Genomic DNA, 8310 nt, shown 5'->3' with positions numbered 1-8310 from the left:
ATAATTCGAAGATTATCTGTTGCAATTTCGAGAAGAGTGGTGAACTTTTAATTTAGGAAACTAGGGCTGGTCGTATCGGAATAGAGCCGCGATTTATACATCTGCCATTCGGTAGAAAGATCAAAGTGAAACACTGATCGACCTCTGTAGACTTTTCCGTGTGCACTTGCGAATGCAAACGAATAACATCGATAAACGTGTTTGCTATGTACACACACAAAGAGCACCGACAAGAAATATGCGATAAATAAATACAACAATTATCCTAAAGAATGTCCAGTCCTATTATTCGATTAACGTGATGGTTTTTTACTTTAATTTTCCGTTCCATTAAGCACGAACAGCTTAATAAAGTTTTGCAAAGCGAAAACTATCGATGATTGTTACGAATTTTTTTATATTTTCATCCTATTAAAAATCGTTCGATTCCCATTCACACGGTATTGGTGTTACAAATTTTCCATTATCAATCAACGAATGAAAAAATCACGTGCTTCCCATCTGTCCACGTCAATGACGACCTTTGATTAACGCTTTCGCTTTACAACGTCGCTTAAAAATACGAACAAAATTATTCGACGAACAATCCTATCGGGAGTATGGTTAAACGTCCCGATGATCGATGCTCGTATCTAAATCTGTGCATTTTGATTTGGAGCTTCAGCCACGGTTACTGTGTACACTGTATAATATATGTATATCCTTCACATAAATAGTAGCTAGAACGCAGCGAAGCGCGAGCGAGGATGCGTCGATCTCTTCTCCAAAGTCGAAAAATTCTCCTTGGATCGACACAAACCGCGCTTTCCTCGCGGAACTATGCACTCGAGAGTCCAATAATCATGGATAATTGTTCTCCGAAAAGCACTTTTGATATCATTCAATAATTTCCATCGTTTACTTCTCTGATCCTTTCCTCTTTATGCAACCTTCTTCGTACTTCGACAAATTGTTTTCCATTTTGATTGTCAATTTTGATTCTTCAATATTTTCTTTGAAAGATCTTCGAATCTCGAGCGCAGTCTGTATCCTACGCGACGTCGCTTCGATCTCTTACGCGTCTAAATTGAAACACACGAGTCGTGGAATTCATGAGGAGTATCGGAGGGGCAGGGGGAGGGGGGGGGGTTGGATCGAGAGGATCGAAAGGATTTCGTGCACCTTCTTGCACACCGTTGCTCACGACACATATAAAATCCAGACTCTTTATACAGTATATTATTGCATACTACACGTTCGTCGCTCGCGGGCTACGATTCACCACATTTGCACTAACACATTTGCGCTAAAACGTACTGTAACGCGCACGTATAGACGAGTGGAAAAGGAACGAGAGTCGATTCAGCCTCGACGACGTAACTTATTGGGAGGAACGGAAGATTCACGGAACGACATACCCGAGAATTTTTCCTAATTTTATCGCAGCAGTGTTTCTTTCCTCTTTTTGATTTACTACACCGACTGAGATGATGCGTCTTTTGATTACAACGACGATATTTGGCACGGTATTTATTGTTAAGCGTTACGATCTCATTTCTCAAATAATTTCGCGTTTCTGTTTGATCTTCGTTGTTTTTGATTTTTCGCACAGTGCAAATAGTTTCTTGCTTCTTTATAGAGAACTTTGGCGAGGTATCAGCGAAAGAAATTTTGAAACATTTCTCGTACCAGTTTTGATAACCGTCAAAAATGAATATTTTGATTAGAACAGATACCTTTCATTGCTATAATAGTCACTCAACGAAATAGGAATTTAAAATTTGAAAATTTATTTTTGATATTTGCGTTTAACGTACTGACTTCGGATATTAATGTTTAGCTGGCAGGATACGATCGCAAATGAAATTTGATGACAATTTGCTTTTAATAAAATAATTTACTTATACAGATATTCCCGTACGTATAAGCGTGTATATTTTTCTAATAGCGACTGACATAGCGACAAGGTTAAACATTTTACAATAATTCGATTGCGATAAAATCTTTGATACTTTATCGCAATATATCAAATAAAATTTTTCTATTGTAAACTTAGGTATCGGCTTAGAATTCTATACATCGCGATGCACTCCAAATAAATAAATTATTCTGTGTCGATTTTGATAAAGACATCGTCTTCATCTTCAAGCCTTTCAGAATCCATCGCAGTTACAGAAATTATCATCGAAGACACAATACTCTGTTGTTCATGGTTAGACTAGACATCGAACCATTGCTTCGTGATCTTTTTACAAGTTCCGAATCGTTTCGTTTTCTCCAAACCATGCTCCGATTATTAAAGATCGAATTTTGTTTAATTCTATCTAACTTTCGGTTTCGCCACTGGCGATAATTACCGGATCATAATCTTAGATCTATTCAAAAGAACGTAAACGTTAAAAAATATTTCGTATTCTCTCGAGTAAAATTGAAATTCTTCTAAAACATGCGAGTCGCGAAGACGCTGCGAAACGACTGTTGACTGTTCGTTTCTCGACTTTTCCTTAAGAATTTTTCCAACCTACTATTCCTATTATACAATCGTCCTCGGTATCGAAGCTCGTAAAATAAGCCAATGCCTACAAGAGTTTTAAGAGGAAGAAGAAAACTCTTCGCAAGATCGACGTACTATGTAACAAGCGGATACGAAGATACGTTATAACATACTTCGAGAAAACTCTTTATTGGCACGTGATTCAATTTGATTCTCCAATTCGACATACGCTATCGTTTAAAAATCTTATTCTTTTTTCCTTTTACACTTAAAAAACGTCTAAATTACTCATCCATTCAACCAATAAAAAGTAGCGTGCATCGTATCCGCTTTCTCTAGGAATTAAGTACACTCGTATCTATCTAAAGAATGAGAAAATATAAGAAAGAGGGACGAGGGGAGAGTATAGAGCTACAGATGGCAAACAGGCGCAATTATTTCGGCTTCTTACGAATTAATACTTTCCATACATTTCATTCATACACAGGGACACAGCACGCGCGTATTTAAGGACTAACTAACAAAGGATTGTCTGCTTAAAGGGGTTTCTCATCCGATTCAATGCATCCATGAGGCAGCAATCGCCGTTACACTTTCTATGAAACGTCCTCGAATTTCATTCGAACGCTCTCGTATAATTCGTTTCCCTCGTTACGTACTAATATCGTCGCAGAACGATTTGTTCTTTCTCCTGGAGAAAGAAATATTAAACGCGATTCCGTTTAAGCGCGTCATGAATGCAGAACTCCCTCGGCCACGACACATTTGCTATCTACCGAGATCTACTATGTACATCAATTCCTTTTAGACATAGCTAATATTTCGTTCCTCGTCATAGTTAAAAAGATTATTACATTAAGTATAGAGTCGCCGGTAAGAAACGGCGTACGTACGTGCACGCGCAATCGGAACACTCGCTGCATTTCCTTCCCTAGTTCTTTTCTTTTGCTTTGTTCTCGCATCTCTTTTCTTTCTTTCGTATTTCTCGTATAACACACGGTATACACATATACATACATACACACGATGACGCAACACTCGTATTCCATTCTGCTCTGACACCTTCGCCGTCTATCGCAACACCAAACGATTTTTGCTACGAATGAAAATGTCCACATTTTATTTCTTTATTTGCTTCTTTTATTTAGTTTAGTCGCCGTTTCCTTTTCATTTCTGCTAACCGAGGATTTGGCATGGGATGGGCCCAGAGTGCACTGCGGCACAAGTGATTCTATCTTCTAAGCCTAACAACAGCTCGATGATCAATTTCGTCGTCGAGTTTTCCATCCCTTTCCCTCTTCTTACTTCCGTTCGCGAAATCAGCTGCCAACGCGATACGATATCCGACACTCGCCTCGCTTCTGGCCAACTTTCGTGGAAACGCTCGCGGTATTAAACAGCGTTAAAAGCATAGCTTTTATCTCAAGCGTTAGAAGGAAGATTCTAGCTAATCGAGGGAGTCGGTCGAGGTTTCTGAGTATGTCGACGAAACTTCGAGCGTCTCTTGCATGATAACGTGATACCATATTAACGTTTAAACTAAATTTCTATTGTATATCTCGCTGAATAAATTTGACAAGAGAATCATACGAAATAATCATTTTGATAGAGGTAAGGCTTAGTGCAGAATGGATTAACTCGAAGACTTGTTTGGAGCAATTAACTCTTTCGCTAACATAGGCACATACGCTACGAAGGGTAAAAAATTCCGACAACGAAGACACGTTGCAGAGTTAACGACATTTCGCTATTCGTAAACTTGAGATCAGTTTTTTTTCAGGCAGTGGAAGTAGAGAGAAACTGAGCAATCAAAACGAACGTTTTTCTCTTCATTACGCATAATCAGACGGAAGAAACGTAAAACTAGATTCTTATGCACGATGGCAATACCTCCGTGCTTTGGCACATCGTTACGATACGTCAGAATTAATAAAACATTGTTACGAATCTTTTTTCCCAGTAAAACACTCGGAGCAATGAAAACAGGTATCGAAGAGAAACGTCGCTGTAAAACGCGGACGATTGTGCGTTTTGATTATTCGATTACTCGAATATACTTTCTATTCCATCTTTTAAATACTGTGCGTCTTTGTATTATAAAAAATACCAATTCGCATTTCAGAAATTATCTTATTTCTTTGCTCTTTCTACGATCGTTAAAATCGTTATGAAAGTTATTATTGATAAAATCGACGAGTCGTTAAATCTGCAATGAAATTACCGAAATTAACGTGACTGAAATTACTCGAGGAGCAGATATAGTACGGAGCAACGATCATTTAAGATCGTATAAAAAGAGGAGAAAAAGTGTATTCTTATCCTATCGAAGAACACGCTTCACTTTTCCTTCGAACTGATATCAAAAACCTTTGATTTCGTTCTCCCGTTCTTTTTGCTTCTCCTCGGTGTCTCTTTCTCTCGTTCGTTCTCTCGTTTTCTCACTTCCTCTAATATCATAGTTAAAAATCAATGATTAGTTACCAGAACACAAGGCACTTGGCTTACACATCGTACATATTTTTATTCTTTTTTCTTCATTCTTTTTTAATTTCTTTCGTTAGTCGCTTGCTTTTGGTGTAGCTCGGTGTTGGGATAGCTTGCGCAGGACGCACCGCATACACGAGACGAACGACGCGAGACATCGATTATGTTCATTGTAATCGAGAAGCAGCTGACTCGATTCACTACCGCTAGTTACTATTTACAATGTGTTTACAATTGAAAAATATTGTTATAATATATCTATTCCACACTGAAAGTACCAACATTTTTTTGTTTATTAAATCGAGTTTCGTAAGACGTCAATAGCGAATAAATTAATCGACTGATAAATTAATGAGATATTTTAGGTGTTTAAAATTAAGTAATTGTAACTTGACGAATAATAAAAACAGAATCGAATATATCGAAGTAAATTGAAAAAGTCATAGAAAAATATAATGATAGAATAATCATCTGTATTACGTTTCGTTGCTCCTTAAGTTATACACAATAACTCACGGAAAATTAAATATCCTTCTTCCTTAGGAATCCTTTTAATTCGCTACACGTATGTAAGATTATTTCTGTAACAATTTTAATTAGAAACAATGGTAGTAAGTCGTAACTCCAAAGAACATTTACATCATATAAAAAATTCTATATACTATTTACCATACTAATATTTCGTTCCTCCTCGTACGAAAGTTTTCGAATAGATGCACGAATAACGATTAGCTACGGTCTTTTCTCGAGAAATGTACATTCAAATGAAGTTCCATTTAGCGCTACATCACATCGATTCGTCTACTAACCGCTAAATTAGCAACAATGACGTTAATATCGACTAAAATCGTTCATTTCGCGTCTCGTCGTCGGTTGCAGAGTGCCTTGCGACGTATGATGGAAATAACACGCAGCAATTACTCACAATATCAATAGAAGAAAATAGTCCATATGTATGTATATATATACATATATATCGCCACATACATATATATATATACTACGTGTGCAATGCAGTTTTAATATATATTATATACATATATTACGTATATATATCATATATTATATATTATACATATAACATATATCTAATATATAATATATATATATACATATATTTATTTATTTATTTCATATATCCATTGCTCATCATCCATATCCATTTATAAACGACGGTTAGATTATACATTACATCTGAGTATTAAAACCATTTCTTTCTTTCTCTTTCACGCTTGTCTTGAATTTCCCGCAGCGGTATTATTCCACGGTTATATCGATCTTTTTTAATACTCTGGTGCACTCGTGAGCCAGGGTTTTCGGTAAGTTTTGCTCAATATCATCGAAAGGACAAACATCCGGATCGGTCGATCGAGGAAAAACTGAAGTTTCGTTCAGCTAATCCGTGAACAATTTCGTCGACTCATCTCGAGACACGTGAATCGTGGAATTTCTGCAACAGGCGGATCGGTGTTTCAAATTCGATCGATCGATCGTGCTTCAATAGTGCAGTCGAACTTCGATCGTGATTGGTTCACGTGCAATGATCGAAAACTGAACCAATTTTGTCAAGAATTTGATGTATAAGTTGATCGACGGTTCGACGATTGCCTTGTAAAGGATCGACGATCGTTTCACTGCAAAATGTCGTTGCAAATATATCGAAGTATATCGATAAGGATTTAAACGAACACGATCGCGACAAGTCGACTCACAATTTGCCAAGATCGTTTTCCTGTATATTCGATGACTCTGTTGGAAGTTTTACATTGTTGAAAAAACTGAACAACCGAAGCAAGCAACTGCTTCCCTCGTTTTCCAAAAATCTGCCCGTTCCATCTGTGTTTCCTTTTATCGCGTACCGAAGTCCCATCGCTCACGATTCCGAAGCGCGAGCTGTTGTTTCCTTTTTACTCTTCCCCTTTTCTATTTTAGTTTGTTTCATTTGAACGAACAACATCGAGATTTAAACCGCGACCTATCGCAAAGCGCGTGGTCGCTGCCTACTCCCTGCACATAATCGGCGCCCATATATATATAAATATATATATATACGAATATATATATTTATACATGTATAAGTATTTATATATACAAATATATATATATAAGTATATATATCCCCACATATCTATATAATAATTAATAATAATTAATAGTTAATAATAATAATATCGCCCTTTCATATCCAATATGTATATATATATATGTGTATATTAAATAAAATCGTATGTACGCAATATAATGTATAATCACTAGACCAATGTATATTAGTATCGCTCTTCGAACGTAATACTGATGCATAGAAGCTCGTCACTCCGGCTAAGCCTAACTAACACACATCAACGTGTTTATCTCATCGTTTCTCCCGTCATCGATGGAATCCTTCTTTCTGCTTTCAGTTTGCGTCGTTGCTTTGGCCGGACCTTGAGCTCCTCGATTTTTGTCGACTGACGTTAAAATCAGAAACGTGCGCGTCTATAAACTCTCGTTGATCCATCTCTTTATAAGCTTGTTTAAATATTCACAATTCGCGCAAGGGCGTCGTAGCACCTCGGTCAAAGACTTCGTTAAAACTTCGTTAAAACGACGAAAAGCAAGCGGTTACATCGTGGCTATCGACAGACTAAAGAGGTATTATACCTAACACAGTGATCGATTCGAAATTTTCACGAGGCCATGCGTAACTGGACAAAATCGACGCTCCTCCGGTTTTCGTTTATTTAAAGGATCGACGAAGAGTCACAGACGCGCGCATTCGGTTTCAGAGGATCAGCTGCGACGTTTGTGCCGTCTTTGTTGGCCGAAGATCAATGTGGTGGAGTCGCGTGTCGAGGGGTTTTCATGCCTCCTATGGGGTCTTTCGTTCCTCTGTCCTCGTAGATCGGAGAGGAAAGCTAGTTTAATAGGCCTTCGAATCGATTTTCCATCGTTTTCGTCGACGACTCGGTACCACATCGCGCTTCAAATTGACTGAACTGTGTGTAAATGTGTGGAAAGCCACGCTATCGTTTCTCATGAGCTGATTGCATAGTATAGAATGTGGAACTGCGTGAAAGCGCAGTCAAAAAGGAATCGTTCAAATGGAAGAATTTATAGAATTAGTCCAACTAGTCTATACTATATTAATGAGAAATTTGACGAAGAAAGGTTGAAAAGCAATGTTTAAGTTTATTTAGATACTTGATAAGTAAGGGTAGTAAAAATGTTGCTCACGAGGGACGATCACGAGACGTTTCGTCTGCAAATCCCTTAAAGTGGAATCCCTCACTCGGCCAGCTGTAGTTAGCGCATACGTCATCTAACACAATTAATAATATATTGTCCATATTGCTTATGGCACCAACTTTTGAGCG

Source organism: Bombus bifarius, unplaced genomic scaffold (genome assembly GCF_011952205.1).
Source record: "Bombus bifarius isolate JDL3187 unplaced genomic scaffold, Bbif_JDL3187 scf7180000007970, whole genome shotgun sequence".
Lineage (NCBI taxonomy): Eukaryota > Metazoa > Arthropoda > Insecta > Hymenoptera > Apidae > Bombus > Bombus bifarius.
Note: the sequence above shows the minus strand (reverse complement) of the source record.